Source organism: Equus quagga, unplaced genomic scaffold (genome assembly GCF_021613505.1).
Source record: "Equus quagga isolate Etosha38 unplaced genomic scaffold, UCLA_HA_Equagga_1.0 146_RagTag, whole genome shotgun sequence".
Classification (NCBI taxonomy): Eukaryota; Metazoa; Chordata; class Mammalia; order Perissodactyla; family Equidae; genus Equus; species Equus quagga.
Window position 1 is genome coordinate 9,056,173 of NW_025796728.1, and position 22,755 is coordinate 9,078,927.

The following is a 22,755-nucleotide window of genomic DNA, read 5'->3' on the forward strand; positions in this document are numbered from 1 at the left end:
TAAATCTTTGGATGCCTTGGTTTGCATTTTCATATTCATGTTCAGTTCTTGACCACTAGTTTTCAAACAGCTTCATCTCTCAGAAAGCTCAGTTTGAAGTAGAAAGACAAAGAAAATTGTTCTTTCTCACCCACTGTTCTTCTGCCCACTCACAGCAAGAAGAATCATGAGTGTGAGTCTTTTGCCAGACGTAAATAGTGTCAACTCCCAATTCACAAACTGATTATGTTCCCATGGCTTATTGTAAAGTCACTTAGTGGTTTTGCAGTTGGAATCTGTTTTCTAGGAAGGGTAGATGAGCCTACTGAAACTTCTTTAACTCATAGCATTCCAGCTGCATAGTTTTATTTGTGCCTTCAAACCTAGGCTTCCCCCATGTTTCCCTGTGGAAAAATGTCCTTGGTTCTGCTTTGGTATCTAGTGGAACATAAACATTTCATTGTTAACTTCAGCAGACAGCCACCCTATCTTTACGTGTGTATCCTGGCTAGTGTATCAGGCAGTGTTCTGAGATAGAAGCAATGGAGACTGGCTACATCTTTTAAGCAGAGAAATAATTTATTGAGAAGATATTGGGTAGTTTCTGGAATTCCTGGAAGTCAGAAAAAGGGCAGGAGCAAATAGAGACTATGCAGCCAGATTCATAGCCAAGGTCATTTGATATGATTAGTTCTATGCAGGATGGACTTTGTCACTGAACATTGGATCATGCTGTTCCCACTGCCCATACCACTGGGACCAGACACTGCTATCAACTCTTCAATTCAGCCTTTGCTGCCTCTGGGCACTGGATATTGTTGCCTTCACCCATGATAATCTCCACCTGCACCTGCTTCTTTGTTCAGCTCTAGATTCAGGGTTGGCCAAGGCTAAGTCATGTCCCCATGCCTTAGCTGCAAGGGAGCCTGGGAAGGTGAGTGTCCAGCCATTTTTGCATCTATATTGATAAGCATGGCTCTCATCAATACTCACATGATGAGGAATTCCCCAAATAGAGGAAGGAAGTTCAGGTGCTGGGTATTCTCCATCCTTCTCCTCTTTATAAGGGCAAATTTCACGATAAGCAGTCAGAGTGGGCTCTTGTGGAAGGGAAGTAGTCAACATGTTTATCCATCTGAAGCTACAGGTAATGACCTCTGTGATAACAAAGATGACTGATACTTCCTTTTGCCCTGGTGTCCAGGGAACCTTTCACCATATGTTAACTAAAGCTAGAGGTGTGACTTGACAATTTAGGCATATTTGATGTCTCACAGTGTGTTCTTTATTACCTTAAAATAAAATGCATTAAATTGAATTTTAAGAATTTGATTGGGGAGGGCAGATTAAGACTTATCTACTTCCTTACTTATAGTATAAGATGAAATTTCACAATATCAGTTTGTCTTATATGGTTGGACGTTTTTTATATTTTGTTGATCAGTTCCTGCCTTTTTAAAAATTTATCTTTTATTTGCAATAATACACATATATAGCTTACAAATTCCTGCCTGCTTATTTACATTGTCATTTTCTACTTCTCAGAGGCAACTACTTTGAATTCAGTTAGCTCATCTGATGCTTACTTCCATATAGCTAATTAACATGTTTGTATTGATATTTCTTAATTTTTAAAAGAATTTTAGGCATTAAACATTGAATTCCTATTAAGGAAGATAAGGGGTTAGCTCTCTTTTATTCTCCCTCTCTTAAATACTTCCCTTCACTCTCCAAGATAGTTATATCTCAATTTGTTTTCACTGCAAATATTTTTCTCAGCTGAGCTGTGCAGTGTACTGTGATTTTATTTTCTTTTTTGTGCAGCATATTAAAAAATAGGGGTTTTTTTGGCTTCATATTCTATTTTATTTTAATTCTTCATTCTCAAATAAGATCAAACAGAACGGCTTGTCTCTCAGTTCTTTTATACGTGTGACGTTTTTCCTGGAGTCTTCTGCTTGCCTGCTCCGTTCTGGACTGTGTACTCTTGGGGCCTTATGCATAGTTGTTGACCTGGAATTTTCCTTTGTATCATGTTGGGAATTCTTGATTGATCTGTTTACTGGATGGCATCTCTCCTGGTTTCATCTCTCTTTTTGGGAGGCACATTTCCCAGTTGCTTCTTGAGAAAGAGTGTGTATGATGTAATTTTTTTGAGATCTGGCATGTGTGAAAATACCATTTAGTTGCTCCTCACATAATGATTAATATAGAATTTAAAGTTGGAAATTATTTCCTCTGAGAGTTTTGGAGGCCTTGTTCCATTTTCTTCTGCTTCCAGTTTTGTTTATTGAATTGTTGGATGCTTTTCTGATTCTGGTTACTTTATATGTGACTTTTTTTTGGAGCGGGGGGAGCTTTTAGAGCCTTTTTAAAAATCCTATAAATGTTCTGAGATTTCGTCGTAATGTGTCTTGGTGTGTAACTTTTTTCATTCATTGTGAAGATTTTTGCAGGGGGTGATGTAGGATAATTTTCTTCCCACTGTTTTCTGTCTGATCGTTTGCTGTCCATTTTTATTTATGTGGAGGCACTGGACACTGGTTTGAAGCTGTCTGTGCATGAGCAAGTTGACAAGCTCTGTCTCTTGGCAACTGGTGGTCTTACCGTAGGCTGACTTCCTCTCTTTAGAAGTCCCCTTTCTCCCTGGTTTTGGTAATTGTAGATTTCTTTTCTTAGACTGGATAGTTTCTCCAGAAAAGTCTTCCAATATCCTACTTGGCCAGAGCTCTAGGAGCCCAGCAAGGGAAGGGGCTGTGGGTCTCTCCATTCAGAGTGTGCACTTTCATTCCATCCTTTCTTTCCGTATGGTGCCTCCTCCTGGTCACTATGCCTAGCGTCCCGGAGTCCAGCCATTCTAAGGTTTAACCTTTGCGAAGAGCAAACCTGAAGTGGAAAGAGAGACTGTTGACGAGCTTTGTGGATGACGAAGGATCTGGAGGTTTACTTGCAACATCTTGCAAGCAGTCCTCCAGTTTTCAATGCCACCTCCACACTGCCCTCTCCATCCAGCTCCTGCTTTAGATGTATCTGTGGCTGAACTTGCACTTTCCTCAGGTGCTGTGCCCCATATTGGCTTCCTTCTTCCTGATAGTTCTGTCTGTAGGCATTTTAAGTTTTGTCTGTCCCTGCTTTGAAAATTCACTCATCATTGGCCCATCTACTTTCCATTTTCCAAAATTTTTTCCATGAAGTTTTTCTTCTTGCACTCGCTTTCTTCTTGTGAGTTTCTTTCTGCCTCTTGCTTACTGTTACTTAGTGGAGTTTTGGAGGGAATGGAGTTAAGCACAAGATTTTAATCTACCACACACAACTGAAAATCTCAATTAACTTTTGAGATTTGGTTTTTCAGTTTAGATACATGGTTGTCTAGTCCATTAAAGAAGAATTAATTTGGTATTCTAGGATGGATTCCATTTACTGTACTTCTCAGTTTCATTCAGAAATTGTTACTCTCACTGTCAAGATGAACTAGGTGTTACCCTTTCTTGATTTGAGTACATAATAGGAAAAAGGGTCCATTATCTCTAAGGTATAAATTCCAAGTCTGACATCAAACCCAGTCACAAGAATAACATACGATTTCCAACATTACAAAGAAATGACTTCCATCCCTGGGGTTTTCCACGGCTGTGATTCCAGTTGGGTCAGTATTTCTTAGATTTCCTGGTAGTTTGACTTGAGTTGTGTCCAAGCTGGAAAAACATTCTTTTCTAAGAACCGTTCTATCCAGTGGTCCCAGTTGTATTCTGCGGGATACTGAGTTTCCATGAGGCATCTCTATAGATTCTGTAGAAGAATGTCGGGCCATGACATTCTTCTCCATTCCTAGGATAAAATCACTCAGAGTATCTCTTGCAAAATGTAGAAGGTTTTCTAATGTGCCAAAAACTTACATTATTGAACATGTAAATACCACAGCTGAATCAGGACCAAAAATGATCTCTCTTTCAACTTTTCCTTAAATTTTATTAGTACTCCAATTTTAACAGTAACAACTGGTTTTCTAAATAATGTGTAATATATTCCTAAGGTATATCAAAGATTACTGTACATTTGCAGTGGGTCGTATTCAACCATTATAAAGCAAAGGAGAAGTCACTTCAGATTTTCGAAGTTTTGTGTCCTGCAGGGTTTGAACGAATGTGGGGGAATCTGATCAGAATCCCAGTCTAGATTTTACACAATCTTTTTTTAAAAAAACGATGTTTACCTTCACATGGTAGAATTAAGATTTTTCTGCTTTCAGAGGCCTCATGTTTTTTGTTGATAAATCAAAATTGAGAGTATGGAGAGGTTCTGAGAGGAAACGTTTCTATTTGAGGGTTCCTGTTTTCATCGTGATAGGAGAAGAGCGCTGGGATCTGTTTTGTGCTAAAGCTTACTAGAAGTGTCGCTGCCTCTGAGCAACAAGCAGGAAGTACTTCTGTCCTTAAAACCAAAAATAGATGCTCTTTCTCATTATCGTAACTCAAAAGGTAATCTTTTTTAATGAGGTGGGCGCATCCCTTGTGGTTTTCACAGATTTAATGATCAGCTTATTTAATGCAGAGCTAGGAGAAAAATAGCTCTGGTAATAAAGATAATGGAAATTTTACTGAAAGCTAAAATAACAGTAACTTTTTCTTTCTGCAAATCTTTTCACCTCTTCTTTTGTTATTTTTGGTGCTCCTTAAAGGGATTCACCTGTGTTATTTTAACGTGTTGGTACATTTCCACATTTCTCACTGTATTTTCACTTCAACAGATCATCACGAGGGGAGAAAAAATTATTTGTAAGATTTAGATGTGTTAGGATTTAGGTATACCATGTATAGTCTAATTTGCTTTAGACAACTCTGCAAAGTGTTGTGTGTTAATGTGTTGGCAGTTGGAAGAAGAAAAATTGCTTCTTTGCTGATTTTGGAAAGTTCTACCTGTGTTTTGGAAAGTGGAGCAAGGGAAAATAAAGAGGAGAAAGTAGAAGTAATTTAAGGGGAATAAGGTCAAGTACATGAAAGTGCCTTGTAAACTGTTAAGTAACAAAGATGTTTACTATTTTTACAAGAGTTTCACTTAAAGTGAGAAAAAGAACCCACAAAGATTCAATAAAGAAAAATAGGAAAAAGAGAAAAGGAAGAACTTGGATAGGAAAAAGTTACGGAAGGAACAAAGTGGAAATATCATAAAGGGGGCGTTTTACCTGCGAGTTTCTTTCTCTGAAAATGCAGTAGTACCGCTTGTGTTTCCTATTTAAGCAGTTAAATTAAAAACATTTGATTTATTAACCAAAGGGAAAGTTCTGTTGAAAATAATTTGGGAAAAGAATCTTATATGAGGTGATGAGGGTTGGATGGAAACCGTTAGGGCGGACGACTTTCTCAGCTCTGAATAAAGATCTCTGTGTCATAGGAGGTTATGTACCATGCTTCCAGTTAATTCAGGTTTAATTGACATTTGTTGATGTCGTCTGAGCCTTTCATTTTGTTCTCATTCATACCTTTGCAAGGTGAGTATCCTTAACTCATTTTACGGGTCAGGCATAGAAGGCTAATTGACTTGCCCACAGCCACTTACTTAGCCAGTGGCAGAGCCCTGCCTTCTCCACGTTTTTGCGTTTATTCCCACATTTCCACAGATACTTCACATCAGAGCAATTGATTCTGTGTTTCTGGATATTTAGCCTGTTGGATTTCTCTAAAAGAAGTCCTTGTGAAGTAACAGTGGTCCTTTACAGCTGACACCCCCAGGGCATGATTTAGGCTTGGTTGTATTTGAACTGAATGACTTCAAATGAATCCTACTTAAGGAATACTATGTGACTTCTCTAAGAACCAAGGAATAAACAAAAAAGACTTCTCACTTGCTTAAGTATGGATTCAGAGTCCGTGTACTGGGCCCTTCAGACCTTATCGGGAGCTTGGTATTTTAAGTTCAGTTCTCTTGCACTTTTTAATTTTATTTGGTTTCCAAAATCATAGCTGACTTGAAGAAGGGAAAGGTTGGTGCTCTGACAGCGAGACTCAACTCTTGAGGGTAAGGGAGAGGAGATAACCAAACTATGAAAGACAGACAAAATATTTCCCAAAGCGTAGCGATCAGTGGCCTTTTTGTGGAGGAGCAAAGAGCACTCTGTGCCTTGGAAGGTTGTCTTGCCGCTGGCTTTTATAGGTGGGTTTAGTCCGGTTACCAGCAGCACACACATAAAGCCAATCTTGTACTCTCCCTCTATTCCATCGATTTATCTTCTACTCAGATCTTGATTCTTCTTGGCTCTATACTTGGATCTGTAACTCCGGATTTCACCTTTGGCTCTCCAAAGTCCATGTGTATCTGTGCTTCCCTTGGTGTTTGAACTTCAGCAATCTTTTCCTTTTGATTCTCAGTGTTCTGTTTCTTTGGTAGGAACTCCGCACCTAGCTCTTGTCATGGTGGTATAAACTCAGCTTCAGCCTAGCATCTACTGGGCCAGCTCCTTTTTCTCAGAGTAAGTGTTTTCATGTTCCAACAGAGCAAGGTAATTGATAGTCATATTGATGATCCTGTGTCATGAAACAAAGATTAATCATATTCTGGATTGGAAGGCTACTTTTTAGAAAAAAAAAAATTAATCCAGTATGGTTGAAATTAAACCCATTTTACTACTTAGATGGGTAGTCCTTCAACTATTAGGAAAATCTTGATCATTCTCAATATCTTACTCCTTAAGTTTTCTAAAAAGCAAAAATTATACAGTATTTAACTGCAGAGTGATGCAGAGAATTATAATTTAATGAGTTATAGAATATATTATTTTTGAAGAGCATAACCCACTTTTTTAGTAGCTTTCACCAGCTTTCATATCCAAAAAAATGTTGCATTAAACAAAGCCTTTTTTTCTTTTTAACGTTTTGTTTACACATTTGTATTTTAGGTCAATAGCAGCAAATACTTAAGTAGAGATATTGTGATATCATAAAATAGTTGGAAAGGGATATAGTAGAACAAGTAGTTGTTGACATGAAATGTTTGTTTTGGAGAGAATTCTTGGCATTTTGGCCCTACATCAGCATGATAAGAATTTGTAGGAGAGGAGGGAAGCGTTAATGTATTTGTTGAGGCTTAATGTCCTTGTAGAACATTTATGTTAGTGAATATATTATGGTAGTACCATAAATATGGTAATTAAAAAGTTGCACACTAAATGCTTTGTGGACTGGCATAAATATTCCTTTCCTCCCCTTGATGGCTTGCATTCAAGTGAATAGTGTATTGTTCATCTTGGTCTCTGAGCATTCTTAATCGAGACTGGAAAGAAGGATGGCATTCTCAAAGATTTGTTTCCTTCTTGAGATATTGCTAATCAGATGGGCAGAAATAGATTTGATGTATTCAGGACTGAGTTATTTTTTAACAGTTCAGAAAAATGTCACATAGTACATACTGCTACTACTACTACAAACAACCACCACCACCCACTATTCCTCGCTTTTGGAAACTTTATCATTAAAGTCGTTTCCAGACAATACCAGTGTGCTGCTGTGTAACGTGTAAAATGTGTTCAATATGATCAGTGATACCTCAGAACTTATGTGTTATAAAAGAAGTGAAATGATGAGTAATATAAATGTATATTAGGACAAAAACATAAACCTATAACTGAGTGAATTTTCAGACTTTCAAGGAAGTGAGACTTGATTATCTCATTACTATCTACTGCACCAATGGGGTGAACCTGAGCAGGTTACTGTGTGAATGAGCATCTGGGAGGAGAGGCGCCATGCTGTTAGAGTAATGATGTCCTGTCCTTCACACAGAAGGATAACAAAGAAGGCAGACAGCTGTAAAGTGGGCAATTTCTATTTCTTTGTATGCTCAAAATGTTCGCACCTACCTATTTTCCCATTTAAGAGACATCCTGATTTTCATACTTTCATTAGTTCTGAATCCTCTTACTTAACACGCAATATTTATTTATGAGTTCATAAAGATTTTCTTCTGGGAAGAGGAAAGTAAATGAAGTTGAATGTGCATTGCAGCTTGGCTTTGAGTCAATTAGGGTGGGAAAGGAAGGAATAGAAAGACTATTTCTGTTCTCACTGTTTAATTGGCCTCCTTACCTCTTAGTTGTGAGAACTCTTCACGTATGTTTCTGTTTATTGATTTCTCCCATATTTATTGACTGCTTGCTGTATGTCCTATACCCTGGGGATACAAAGATGAATGGCCCATTTAGTAGGTGTCAGATGACTTTGGAACCATCTCAATCCTGGCTGACTTCAATGATGATAACATGTTTATTTAGAATTCTAAAATTCTGTCATCTTCCAAAGATGGCCTCGAGATGTTCACATTAACAGAATAGGTAAACTGTGGAGCAGCCTCAGAGTTTTCGAAATCACATAGGCTGCCTGGAGAACATAAAATCTACTTTTTCAAGGTATTTTCCATTGCATTAAATTTTTTCTAATAAACTTTGCTACTTTTGGCATTATTGGAGTGCTTTTCCAAGAACAAGGTCACTCCACCCACTTCCAAATTTGCCAAAACCTGAGGTGGAAGAGTGGGCAGGAGGTTGAAGTGAGGTGACATCGCTGCTGTCTTAAAAGGCATTACACTAAGAAATCTCAGGAGCAGGTGCCCCTGCCAACTCCGCTCTCCCCTTCTTCTTGCCTTTACTTTCAAATGTGTGACTCAATTTTCATTAAGTTAGTCGTGCTAGGAGGGATCTTTGAATTGAAGCATCTTAAGAAGGCTTGTAAGATGGTGCGTAGTGGGTTCACTTGATGAAACTGTATGTAAGCCTTTGGAAAGGTTGGCATCCAAAACCTAAGATCATTTGAAGAAGAACGTTCTGAATCTTTTGCTTATATAGTATTTTTTGATATTATTAAGTTCTACTATAGGTGTGCTTCCCTCACAGATGCCCCTTTCCACCTTGATACGTACTGGCATATATGTTTATTTACCTTAAAACAGGGTTGGGCTACGTCAGTTTTGGAGAACTGCATGCCATAAGCCAAGATTTTCAAGGTCTATATCCTCAAACCGTTTACACGTTACCTCGTTCTCAGCAAAGAGCCTTGCCAACTGTTTTATCTACAATATTGATGTCATTTTGCCTCCAAGATCCCAATGCTATTAGGTGCAGACTTACTATAACCAGATTTGTCTTTATTCCTGTAATTCTAATATTATTCTAAAACCAGAGGGTTGTAGATTCCCCTTCCTTTTCAAGGTCAGCCCCTTCATCTGTACTCCTGACCCTTTTCCCCCACTCCTTTGGAATCTTATCCCATCCCTACCTCTTCCTTCTCGTACTCTCAAGCTTTCTCTGCGGATTCCTTCACTTTATTGCTGATTCCTTCAACTGTCCATTCTCCTTCCTCTTCTCTTCCACTTCCTCTGTTATCTCTGCCTCCCCCACTTCACTGAAACCACCCTCCATCGGGGTGGCCAGTGACTGCTTGAGTGTCAAATCTAAAGGTATATTTTTCATTTCTTATCCTTATTCATCTCATTGTATCCCATGGTACCTCTCTGCCTTTCTTCCTTGGTCTTTTTCAAAAGATCTTTTTCCTCTGCCGATTCTATCGTTGTTCATGTTCTCTGGGGTTCTGCTTTTAGTACTAATCCTCTAGTCTTCTCTCTCTGCCCGTGTTCCTTCAGTGATGTCACCCACTAACCTAGTTTCTGCAGCTCGCTATGTCATAATCACTTGTGGGTCTTTATGCTTTGCTCAGGTTTCTTCCCCAAGCTTCACACTCAAGTCTATCTGGGTATCCCTACCCAAATCTTCTGTACCTCACTTTCCAGTGCCTCAAAGTAAACCCCTTGTCTTCCTTTTAAACTTATTCATTCTCCTGTATTCTCCACATCAGTTGTCACTCCCGTCCACCCACATGTTGTTAATCACCAAGTTGTTCTCTTAGTGTCTGGATGTTTCCCAAGTACTAATTCTTCTCTCCTTTCCCCTTCCCCACCTACTTCCACTGCCCTAATCCCCACCCTTCCTCTCCTACCTAACACAGACTGGCCTAACTGATCTCCCTGCCTCCACTCTGCCCTGTTTGAATCTATCCAGAGAGAGTAATGCATCTCAAACCCAGCTCTGACCCAGGACAAGTCAGAGTTCTTGAATATGTGCACACGGTTACGATCCGGCTCCAGGCTTCTTTCCTGGCCTCACCCTAGATGAATTACAACATACAGTTTTTTACCTCTGCCTTTTCCATTGTCTTTTCCCCCATTCCCAACTTGGCTAACTCCTATCCAGCCTGAGGACATGCCAGGCATCCCTTTTACTTGGCTGCCTTCCCTGACCTCTCCATTTCTGGGCTGGGTGCCCCTGCTGGACACAAATCTCAGTATTTGCACTCATTTCACTGCCCTTGGGGTCTGTTGTGTGTGTGTCTCCGGCCCCACTAGACTTCACTCTCCTTAAAGGCGGAAACAGTGTCTTATTCATCTTTGCAGTTCTAGTGCCTAGCACAGTGCTTAGCATATAGGAGGTGTTCAATGTGTGTTTTTTAAATGAAAAATTTAATAACGACAAATCAGTTTGATGTCTACAAAACTGGGCAAAAGTGACCTGTGCACAGTAGTTCCCTTTAGGAAGAGATGTGAAGGGGGGCTTCTGAGGTGCAGATAACGTTCTGGGTTTTGATCTGATGTGTTCAGTTTAGGAAAATTTATTGAACTGTCTACTTGTGGTATGTGTACTTTTCTATATTTATGTTGTACCTCAGTGAAAAGTTTTTTAAAAAAAATTGATTTGTCATCTTATCTACCCACAGAAAATTTCTTTTTTTTTTTCAAGCTTTTAGAGTTTTTACAGGATATTAGTTCAGATGTCACAACAAAGATCCAGGCTGACGCTATTCCTTGATGTTAAGGAAGAGGGAGATGAAAAAGCATCCGCGAAGAATGGGTGGGATTGTCCAGACTTCTAAAGAGGGCCAGTGAGGCCAGCCCTGATGGATAGACTTGCAGTGACCTGTGCTCTTGTCACACTTATTACAGGGGCCACATGCTAATCGTCAGCGAGCTCTGTGCCTGCTCGCAGTGTCAGGGAGATCTCATCTTGGATGGGACTATGAATAATTCATAAATGTAGTTACCTGGAAATTTGTAGTCATCATTAGCATTTTAATGAAAAAAATGCAGTCATTATCCTAAATCTCTGTTTTGTTTCTGCTTTTTCTTTGGTCTCCCCCAACCCACGCAGCTAACCATCTCAGTCTTTCCTGAGTTCTTGGAGACTGCGAGGCCCCTGCTAATGTGCTGGCTGGTCACTATGGGCAGATGGTACCCAGAGGTTCAGTGTCATCCAGGCAGCTCATGTACGTATGGAATTGGTCTCTCCCATTTTTTCCTTTGATTTTCATTGTAGAATATTGCAGGGTACCCAACTGGTGAGAGTTTATAAGATTTAAATGAGAGTGTTTGGAAATGCAGGAGAATGGATCGCCCTAGGGCAAGTTTTTAATATTGAATGATGAGAAATGTTATCTAAATTAGGATTTTTATAATCCATTGGCCCTATAAGACCGGAAGTATGTTCAGCCATCTCCCTTTTCTATTTTATGCATCCATTCATTTGTAGGTTTTTTAAGCTTTCCTTTTTCATCAGAATATATAACATTTGAAGCAATAGCAATGCCATAAATTAGAAACGTTTCTCACTGATTGTCTTAATTCTTTGAATAAAAAAATTCACGGACCCAGAAGGAAAGGTCCTTTGGGTATGTCATTACTGAAAATGTGTTAGGGAGAGAGTCCCTGATTCTTTTTCCAATCATGGTCTTTTGGGAATGGCTATCATTGCAGCCTTTTCCCATGTCTCTACCCCTGATCAATTTAGGAGAAAAATGATTGTTGCCCGTTTAATGATCTCTCTCATTTCTGTAAAGGAGAGTTTGTCTCAAACTTATTTTTTGCTCCCTTTAGTCTTTCAGCCTCAGGCCAGCTGTTTAGATATTTATTTGTTTCATTACTTCCCTTTGGACCTCTGGAATTTTGGCTTCAAATCAGGGGTGTGTTTGGGGTAATTCCCCAGAGTGCCTTTGCTCCCATATACTTTCCATAGTGATGTTTATTCATATTCACCTTTAAGGCCCATTTCTTTCTACGTTCCAGTTTGTTCTTCATAGAAAAGTTAAAACCACTCTCAAGCCCTCATCTAGACAATTGCTTCTAAAATAAGCCAGATCATTGGAAGCAGCAGTGGAAAGGAGAGCTGACAACAGTGGGGATTCAGACCAACTGCCAGCGTTAAAGCCGACAGGGGAGGGATCAACAGCTTTTACACATACACTTTAGTATCCTCCAAGGCCGCTGCTACATTATTCTAAAATCAGCAATTTTCGTAGTGAACATCTTCAGAAGAATTTTCCCCTTGTATTATCGTAAAACAGAGGTTGGCAAACTATGGTCTCTGGGCCAAATCCAGCCCATGCCTCTTTTGTAGGAGCTAACAATGGTTTTTCATATTTTTAAATGGTTATAGAAATACCCACATAATCTCTATTTTACCTCTTGGCCCTCAGAGCCTTGAGAATCTACCATGTGGCCTGTTAAGAAAAAAATTGCTTATCTCTGCTGTAGGAGAAAGTTGGAGGGCGTGTACTATGATTGAACCGTATGAAATGGTTAATATTTAACCATTTTTGACTTGCAAAAATGCTAATTTTGTATGGTTGAATCTAATATATTTTGAGGAAATTCTTATGTCAAAATGGTTAAAATTTTAGTTTGGGTTGTTGGAGTGGAAGAAGTAGATTTACTTGGAAAATTCACAAATGTGGACCTGTTCATTTTTCACCCTCTTGGTGAATGATTCATCGTACCTGTCCTCTCCAGAGCTTCCTACAGGGCTCTGAGCTGCTAAGTCCTGCGGTGTCAGATAGTCGAAAGGAAGCGCGTCTTTTTCACTTGGCTTGTTTCTTACCAGGGCTCTCGAGGAGAAAACTGTCTTCTTGTCTTCACTTTCCTGGGTGCCAGGAACGTGCTAGCCATCCCCAGAGGCCTCTGCTGAGCCTGTCACTTGTGCTTTTTTTCTGGTAGGAAGGAGGGTGAGTGGCTGTCTTTTCCAGTGGTCACACTTGATGGTCCCTTGACCTGCAGCATGTCTGCATAACACGTTCTTTGACCCGTCCTTTCCTGGAACTAGAATGTGGTTCTCACCTTTTTGTGCTCTCCATCTCTCTTTTTCAGTATCGTTGATCCCTTGGTCCAACTCATTAAAACTATCATTTATTTTATGTGGTTTGTTTTCCATTGTCCCCGCTCCCCTTTGTCCCTCCCTTCTCCTGATTATTAAATAGATTTGTTTGTTGAAACCTCCAGCTCACATTCTTTAGTGGTAGGAAGTATTAACCTCAACTGCTCTGTCTCCTGTCACCTGAGGCAAGAAATCTAAGATGACTTGGAGCCTCCGGCCTGACCCAGGTCTGAACGGGCCGTGCTGTTCCCTGGAGAAGGGGAACTATTTCAGGGGAAAAGAATTCTCTGGAGTTTATAATTTTGTCATTAAGTGTGGTCAGAACGATTAGTGAAGGGTTGGTAATACATACTGCACTGTTCTGAATTGTTTTTGAGGTTCACATGGCAAATTGGCATTTTAGATTTCCTTTCTTTCTGTTTTGGGATTACTGTTTTTGCCTTTCAAGGCTATCTGCTTTTAGGACGTGATGCTGTTTGGTGGTATGTGCAATGGCATCCATCGAGCACCAAAATAAGAAGTTAATAGCTAGAGCTGACCTCTCTTGACTTTTCCTACAAATATTTGTGCTTGTGTTAGGACTGGAGTTTTAAAATTATCCTAGGAGTTGCTCGTAAGATTGCATCCTTATTTATTCGTGTTTTCACCCCTCCGTTCCTTTGCATGACTGTAGCCACTGCTCTACCTCCAGCCATCAGGATCCGGACTGATGCAGTAGTCTCCTGACCTCTGGCCTGCAGTCTGTCTCCCTGCAGATCTGGCTTGTGCATAGCGGCCAAGTTAATCTAACAGAGGAAGCATAGCTCCAGTCACGTCACTTCCCTGTGGAGAATGCTTAGTGCCTCCCCACCAGTCTAGAAGGTCACCCTGACCTTTGAGTCGTCTGTATTTTCTTTCATTCCTCCTTATTTTAATACCCATTACTCATGGTAAATAATTGTTACTGTCGTCGTTAGCAGTATTATTACTCCTCAGTAGATACCTCATGCTAGCCTAAGTGGGCTGCTCCTGCGAAGATCCACCCCTTGCCTTTGGTCCCTGTGCCTTGTTCCTGCCCTTCCGTCTCTGGAATGTGGATCCACCTTTTGACAATCTGCTAAGACCCTGCCCTCTGCCCCAGGAAGCTTCCCTTCCCTGCTGTCCCAGCTGGAAGCACATGCTCCTGTAGCTCTGACATCTCCCTCCTGAAGCTTGTGTCCCAAATCACTCTCTATATTTTGGCATGTGTGTATACTTGGTCTGAACTTCCACACTAAACTCTCCTCCTCTCCTCTGTCTGAGGACAGAGCTTTATGTATAGTAGATGCTCAAATATTTGCGGGATCATCTTGGCTTAGGGATGGGACTGGATGATAACTGTCCTCAGGAAGCCCCTGTAAAGCGTTTGCAGAAGCACTTGGCGGAGCCTGTGCAGACCAAGGCCACGGGGGCGTAATCAGGGCCTCCAGGGCAGCCGGTGTTCGGCTCCCCCGCCCCTGGTTCCCCTCCCGCCTTTCCTTCCTTCTCACTCCGGGGTGGGCGCTGTTTCCTTCCTTTCTGCACTTGAGAAATTGCCATTTAAAAAGTTTAAACATATGATTATTTCTTTTGGCCTTCCCTCCCTGACTTCCCTGCTTTCGCTGATGGGAGGCCTTGGTTTTGTTTGTGGTTCTACTCCATGCCACAGACTGTGTCTTGAATTTACCAGAGGTTTTTCACTTCAAACTGGATAAAGTTTGAAAGGTTCAACTTTATTATCCCCATTTCACAGAGGAGAAAACAGAGGCTTGAAACAACAGAGTAACTTGTCGGAGCAGAGTTGCAGTTTGAGCCCTGGTTTGTCTGCCCCCCACGCATGTGTTCTTTTCTCCCACCAGGCTGTCCACTGATCTGGTGAGCACTCACTAGGTGATGTTCACTCGCCTCCTCTCCCCACCAGGGCTCTTGGTAATATGGGTCTTAAAGGCCTAAAAGATTAGCATCAAAGGATGCTACCATCTGTCTCCATCTCTTCTCTTATCCAACTAAACCCGGTCACCACCAATAACGTGAAGGCCCCAGGAGAACACTTCATGTAGAAAGAGAAATAATAATAAATGCAGTAATAGTAATAATACTTTAAAAGTCATACAAGTAATACATGTTTAATATAGAAAATTTTAAAAGTAAAGAGAAAATAAGTTCTCACAATCCTACACACCAAGAGATAATCGCTTTTAACATTTTGTTGAATACTTTTCTATACTTTAAATATTCTCTTAATATGTTTATTTATTTTGTTTATTCACAAAAATAGGGTGATGTTGTACATGGTGTTTGCTCTACATAGTGTCATAAATATCTTTCTAGACCAATGCATTTACTTTCAGAGTAACTCAAAGCGGCTGTGGCTTGTGGCAGACTTATTTATGTGATGTTGCAGAGGAGGCAGTAAAAGCAACTGAATGCAGAGAGGTGGATTCACCTTGATAAAAGGAGGAACTTTTATCGTGGTTAAAAAAAGTGCTAGTCAGGGGCTGGCCAGGTGGCATAGCGGTTAAGTATGTATGCTCCACTTCAGTGGCCTGGGGTTTGCAGGTTCGGATCCAGGGCGTGCACCTACACACCACTCATCAAGCCATGCTGTGGCAGCATCCCACATACAAAATAGAGGAAGATTGGCACAGATGTTAGCTCAGGGCCAGTCTTCCTCACCAAAAAAAAAAGAAAAGAAAAGAAAAGAAAAGAAAGAGAAATAAGCTAGTCAGGATTCATTAAATTGATTTTCACCATCTGTTAATGGGTCTCGACTCTCAGTTTGGAAAGCAGTGGCCCAGAGATCACACAATACTGGTGGACATGCTTAGGCTGAATCAGAGGTTTCCAATTAGGCAGGAGTTTGAATTCAGCCACGGTTTGAGGAAACATTTGGAATTTTAGTTAAAACCAGGAGCATGAGTGCTCAAGATCATTAACAGCCAAGTGGGTCTCACTGCCCAGAACGGCCTGGATGTGACGTGGTATCCCAAGAGAGGGGCTTTCTGCTCTGGTTTTAATTGGTTTTCCTGCTGTGGAAGGAAGTCCTGCAGGATTGTCCAGATGTGGGTGATCACATCAGAGGAGCCCCTCACAGTTTTATTAATAAGACTTCCTGAATGCAGGGTGGATGTGAACTTGAGAAAGGTTAAAGGCAACAGTATTTTAAAAATAACGTTGATTAGATGATTCTTCTGTCCAATTAAAAAAAAATCCATTTATTTTAGAAAATGTGTAAATTCCAAAAAGCACAAAGAAAAAAAACCCCATCCTTAACGTTTTTCATGTCCTTATAGTCTTTGTATCTGTGTACCTGTATGCATCTGTCCCTTTATATTAAGCACTATTGTGATCATACTGTACATCTTATTTTATGACCTGATTTTTGTCACTTAATTCATTGTGGACATTTCTTGTATTTATTAAATCATCTTCTAGTATGTGATTTTTAACGATCTTGTACTTTATTACATTGCATGGATTTATCATAATTAACAGTCACCCATTGTTGAACATTTAGGGTAATTCCAGTCTTTTGCTGTCCTTCTAGATTAATCATTGCTTATAATTCTTTTTGTTCTTCTTAAAAAATGTCGAGAAGTGAAATTGCTAAATTAAAGGGTTGCTTGCACATTTTAAAGACATTGCTATGCACGTCCCAATTGCCCTCTGGAGAAGTTTTATCCATTTCCATTCCATCATCCTTGTGTAAGGACTGCCTATCCCATTTCCTGCTACTGTGGAGATGGAGGGAGAGAAAAAACCACTTTCCAGCATGATAGGGGAAATATGCTACCTTCGTTGTTGTAGTTTGTATTTCCTTACTTTTTCCTAGTATTGAGGCTTAACAACTTTTTTTTTTTTAAAGATTTTGTTTTTTCCTTTTTCTCCCCAAAGCCCCCTGGTACGTAGTTGTATATTCTTCGTTGTGGGTCCTTCTAGTTGTGGCATGTGGGACGCTGCAGCGTGGTTTGATGAGCAGTGCCATGTCCACGCCCAGGATTCGAACCAACGAAACACTGGGCCGCCTGCAGCGGAGCGCACGAACTTAACCACTCGGCCACGGGGCCAGCCCCATTAACAACTTTTTTTATCTGTTCAGTGGCCAAAAATCAGGCATGTAAAATATGTGTGATGAAAATGTGAAAAAAGTCATCTGACTTGTGTTGATAATGTGTTTTTATTGTATGTACTTTGTATTGATCTTTAAGCTAAAAGTCTGATTCTTTAAAGAGGCAAGCTGCCAGGTTTTTCATGTGACAATAGCTTGAGGAGTTTAATTAAAGTATGAGACAGAGCCCTTGGGCCTAGAACTCTGGGTTGAAAATTGGGCAGCCTGTGATTGTGGGAGTGTCCCTGGACCGGGAGACAGGAGGCCTGGGTTCCAGCTCTGGCCCTGCCAACCTGGGCTGAGGGCCTTGGACAAGTCATGAGAACCAACCAAGTCTTACTTCTGATATCTGTAAATTGAGAGTTGAACGGGATGATATTTAGGCAAGCTCTAGTTTAAAAATTCTACTATATTTGCTTTCTGGAGCAAGAACTCCAAGTGAGGCTTGGCTCCAGGGAGAACCAAGCCAAAGGCATAGCAAGTATATCCAAGACGTAGAACTCAGAAAATTAGTAGATGGTAAAGTAGTGTTTAACCTTAGATTTTAACTGCTTAAAATATCTGCAAATAGGCCACGACAAAGAGCATTTAAAGGGGAGTCAGCATAGCCGAGTAAATAAAGGCAATTCACTTTAGTACATAACTGGAGCGACCAAAATACAAGTGCGTTTACATGATAGGGTTTTGGTTTCTCTAGTTAGCTTAGACAGGTGTGTTAGCACCCATTTCCTGGTGTAATTGTGTAAGTGCTTCTGATAGGAAAAGTTCTGAGTAACCATTATGAATGTAATTAAGTACAGGGCCTAACACATTGTAAGTGCTCAATAAATATGTATTGAATAAATGAACAAATAAGTACTTACCTGAAAACTTAATGCCACTTTGATAGAGAGGGGTAATTCTTTGAGCATTACTTAGGAATAAATGTAACAAAGAAGAGCAAGAGGCCCTAAAATTCCAAGATATGGTTTTATTAACAAATCTCCAACTCCTATTGGAGCAAACCCTGCTTGTTAGCTCAGTCATTACGATCTCCACCCAAACTATGTTTCAATTCATGAATTCGCTCTTTGACTGTTTCTAATCTATTATTGAACTTGCCCATTGAGGATGTTTTTTCCTACCCTGAATGAGATATAATTCACATACTATAAAATTCACCTCTTAAAGTGTAAAATTCAATGGTGTTTAGTATATTCACAAAGTTGTATAAGCATCACCACTATCTAATTCCAGAACATTTTCATCACCTCGAAAAGAAACCCTGTACGATCATTAGCTTTCACTCCATGTTCTCTCCCTAGGAAACCCCAAATTTACCTTCTGTCTCTATGGATTTGCCTATTCTGGACATTTCTTGTAAATGGAGTCCTGTAATACTTGACCTTTTGTCATACAAGGTTTTCAAGGTTCATCCATGTTGTAGTATGTATCAGTACTTCATTCTTTTTTATTGCTGAATAATATTCTGTTGTATAAATACACCACATTTGGTTTATCCATTTATTAATTTAGGTACATTTGAGTTGTTTCCACTTTTTACTGTTCTGAATAATGTTGCTATGAACATTCCTGTACAAGTTTTTGAGTGGACAAATGTTTTCATTTCTCTTGGCTATATATGTGGGAGTAGAATTTTGGGTCATATCTGTCTATCTGTAGCTTTTTGAGGAGCTGCCAAAGTGTTTTACAAAGTAGCTGGATTCTTACAATCCCACTAGTAATGTATGAGGGTTCCAATTTCTCTGCATCCTTGCCAATCTTTTTATTGTCTGTCTTTTTGGTTACAGCCATCCTAGTGGATGTGAAGTGGTGTCTCATTGTGGGATTGATTTGCATTTCCCTGATGGTTACTGATGTTGATCATCTTTTCATATGCTTATTGGCCATTTGTATATCTTTGGAGAAGTATCTATTCAAATCCTTTGTTCATTTTTAAATTGGGTTATTGTCTTTTTTATTGAATTATATGAATTCTTTATATATTCTGACTATTAGACCCTTACATGATTTATAAAATTTTTCTCCCATTCTGTGGATTTTATTTTTACTTTTTTTTTTTTCTGCTATATCTCCCCAAACCCCCCCCTCCCACACACACAGTTGTATATCTTAGATGCAAGTCCTTCTAGTTGTGGGATGTGGGATGCCGCGTCAGCGTGGCCTGACGAGGGGTGCCATGTCCGCGCCCAGGATCCGAACCCTGGGCCACCGCAGCAGAGTGCGCGAACTTAACCACTCGGCCACGGGGCTGGCCCCTATTTTTACTTTCTTGACAGTGTCCTTTGAAGCACAAAAGTTTTTATTTTGAAGAAGTCCAGTTTATCTGTTTTTTCTTTTGTTGCTTCTACTTTTGGTGTCATATGTAAGAAACCATGGCCTCACCCAAGATGTTGAAGACTTAATGCTTGTTCTTTTCCTGAGAATTTTATGGTAGCGCTTATATTTAGATGTCTGATTCATGTAAGTTAACTTGTCTATGGTCTGAAGGAGTGGTCCAACTTAATTCTCTTGCATGTGCCTGTCCAGTTGTCCCAGCACTGTTTGTTGAAAGACTGTTTTTTCCCTTTTTAGCATAAGCTTTTCAATTTCTAGATAGAAGCCAAATAGATTTAAGTTTTCCAAATCCATGTATATGGACATCTTTCTACTTATTTAACTCCATTTATTTATTAAAAATCTTTCCATTTTTCCATGAATTTCTTTCAGTATTCTGTAGTTTTCAGTGTACAAGTCTTATACTTTTTTGTTAAATTTATTCCTATGTATTTTATTCTTTTTGATGCTATTAAATGTGGGATTGTTTCCTTAGTTCCATTTTCAGATTGTTCTTTGCTGGTGTATGGAAATACAGTTGGGGTGTGTGTGTGTTGGGGGGGGGGTGTGTGTGTGTCTAGTATGTACATAGTTTTCTTTTCAACTTTCTTCACTTTTGGAATTTCTGATAGATTTATTTTTTTTCAGATTCACCTGCTATCTTTTAATACTATGCCATTTTTGCTTTTTCAGTTGTTTAAATATATTTTTAAATTCTCTTTCAGACTGTTCTATTTTTAGCTCTTGGAGGCAGATTTTGCCATTTGCCTTGGCTATCTCTTATGGTGGTTTTTTCCCTTGTTTATCTTAAACTTTGACTGTGAGGGCCTCTTCAGTGCAAGTTGTTTGCCATGGGAGTCCCATGTGACCAGGACTATGGAAACTCGAGGCAGTTTCTCATTTGTCTCAGTCATTACCCCATGGGTTTCATTGCTTCTGGACAGTTTTTTTTTCTTGGCCTGGAGACCTGATGCCATGTGGATGTTTTGTATTTGGATACCATACCTCTGTGTAGGATCACTCTTGGAATTTTTATTTCGTATTGGTGAAGTTTTTAAAAATTTATTTTTATTTTTTTATCCAATCCCCAAATAAAAGCTTCCTTGGAAAGCTTGGGGGATGGGAGGGGTGAATATAGTCTACACCTTGTTTTACGGAGAGGGCAGCCCTTTGTGACTGCCGGCATGAAGCGAATAGCTCAGCTCTAGCTGGCCAGTTTCATGGTCTATACCCCTGTTTCTTCTCCTTGGGTCATCATAAGCTCTTAGCCACTAGACATTAAGGCTGTATCCTGTTCTAAGAGCCTTCTAAGTCTTCAAAGCTTCAACTTTCTCCGCTGACCTGGAGTTCCAGCTTTAGTTCTGGCTCAGGGATTTCTTTCTAATGATTTTGACTTTCTCTTTGTATTTTTTTTTTTCTGAGGAAGATTAGCCCTGAGCTAACTGCTGCCAATCCTCCTCTTTTTGCTGAGGAAGACTGGCCCTGAGCTAACATCCATGCCCATCTTCCTCTACTTTATATGTGGGACGCCTATCACAGCATGGCGTGCCAAGCAGTGCCCTGTCCATACCTGGGATCCAAACCGGCGAACCCCAGGCTGCCAGAAGCGGAATGTGTGCACTTAACCGCTGTGCCACAGGGCCGGCCCTTCTCTTTGTATTTAAAACATTGTTACTTATATCTTATTCAGTTTTTCCATGTGTTTGAAACAGGCAGTCCTTCTTTGTCACCTTGGCTCACCATATTGACTGGAAACTTTTATCACCACAGTCTGATTACTATGAATTTAAGACTTTTGAATCACTAGATTGCAATCTCTGATTTCCACAGAACTTTAAACATAAATGTGTGAAGGAAATATTAATTCAGTGGATGGGTGCTCTGCAAATCTTTCTGCCGAGCCGCCTTATACCTGAGTAGCCACAGTTTTATAGTGTAGTGAAGTGCTGGCTCATCGATGGTCACCTCATTGCCAAGAGGACATCATTTTCTGTGCATGCTTCACAATCAGTAACTTAGGTTCTAGACTTTTACATGGCATGTGAACCCAAGCTGTGAAATTGGTTATCTGAGGCCTGTCTACTGCCAGTATTTTTAGATACTCATAAATATAGAGCTTGTTTTCACATCTAGTAAATAAGGTTATATTTTGATATTAGCAGTAATAAAGAAAGGTTACTCCTGTGTGTTTATCTTTTTCTGGAGAAAGAAATTAGAGTTTGGCAGTTCAAATTAAAATACTGTCTTTGTAAATTTTTGCTTTTTAAAAAAAATTTTATTTTATTTTTTAAAGATTGGTCCTGAGCTAGCATCTGTTGCAAATCTTTTTTTTTTCTTCTTCTTCTCCCCAAAGCCCCTCAGTACATAGTTGTGTATTCTAGTTGTAGGTCCTTCTAGTTGTGCCATGTGGGACACTGCCTCAGCATGGCTTGATGAGCAGTGCCACATCTGTGCCCAGGATCCAAACCGGCAAAACCCTGGGCTGCCGAAGTGGAGCATGTGAACTTAACCACTCTGCCATGGGGCCGGCCACTTGGTTGTTTTTTTTTTTTAAACCCCTCTGTAATCTGCTTCTTCTGAGGAGGAGATTTGAAATTTTATTTTGTGGTGATGAAAAAGTTTCGTCTTCACATGGATGCTCTGGATCTAGCACTTTCCCCTGCAGTAATAAAAAGAGAGAGCAGAACTGAAAAGCCCTATGTGAAGTCTTCAGTAGTAGGAATCAATACCCTGGAAAGAAGCCTGCCTGGGATCTGCCGTTGTTTGTGGAATGAGGCTAGAAAATGGGAGAGAATTGTCCTTGGAGGGAACTAAGCATGATTCATTTTTCTCTTTCCATAGACAAGCTTTCTGTTCCAAGGGAACCTGTTTGTACGGTGTGGTAGTACCTGCAGACCTCATGCCCAGCACTTTTGGCTAACAGCTCTAGGGGTCCTGAGCAGCCTTTTCCCTACATTCTATATGAAGAGAATTTGGATGGTGGGGATGGATTAGAAATGGTCCCTTCTGGGGGCCGGCCCCGTGGTACAGCGGTTAAGTTTGCACGTTCCACTTCTTGGCGGCCTAGGGTTTGCCAGTTCGGATCCCAGGTGCGGACATGGCACCGCTTGGCAGGCCATGCTGTGGTAGGCGTCTCATGCATAAAGTAGAGGAAAATGGGTACGGATGTTAGCTC

At 40.1% G+C, this 22,755-nt stretch overlaps 1 protein-coding gene across 8 annotated transcripts in view; it reads left to right on the forward strand.

Annotated features, from left to right (window-relative positions):
- Positions 1–22,755, forward strand: part of LOC124232924 (amyloid beta precursor protein binding family B member 2) — a 364,177-nt gene that overhangs the window by 118,598 nt on the left and 222,824 nt on the right. For 6 of the 8 annotated variants that reach the window (XM_046649842.1, XM_046649840.1, XM_046649839.1 and 3 more), the window contains one exon: positions 11,165–11,279. The exons of the other annotated variants lie outside the window; for them this stretch is intronic. The gene's annotated coding sequence lies outside the window, so the exon portion shown is untranslated. The remainder of the gene's footprint in view (positions 1–11,164; positions 11,280–22,755) is intronic. 8 annotated transcript variants of the gene reach the window in all.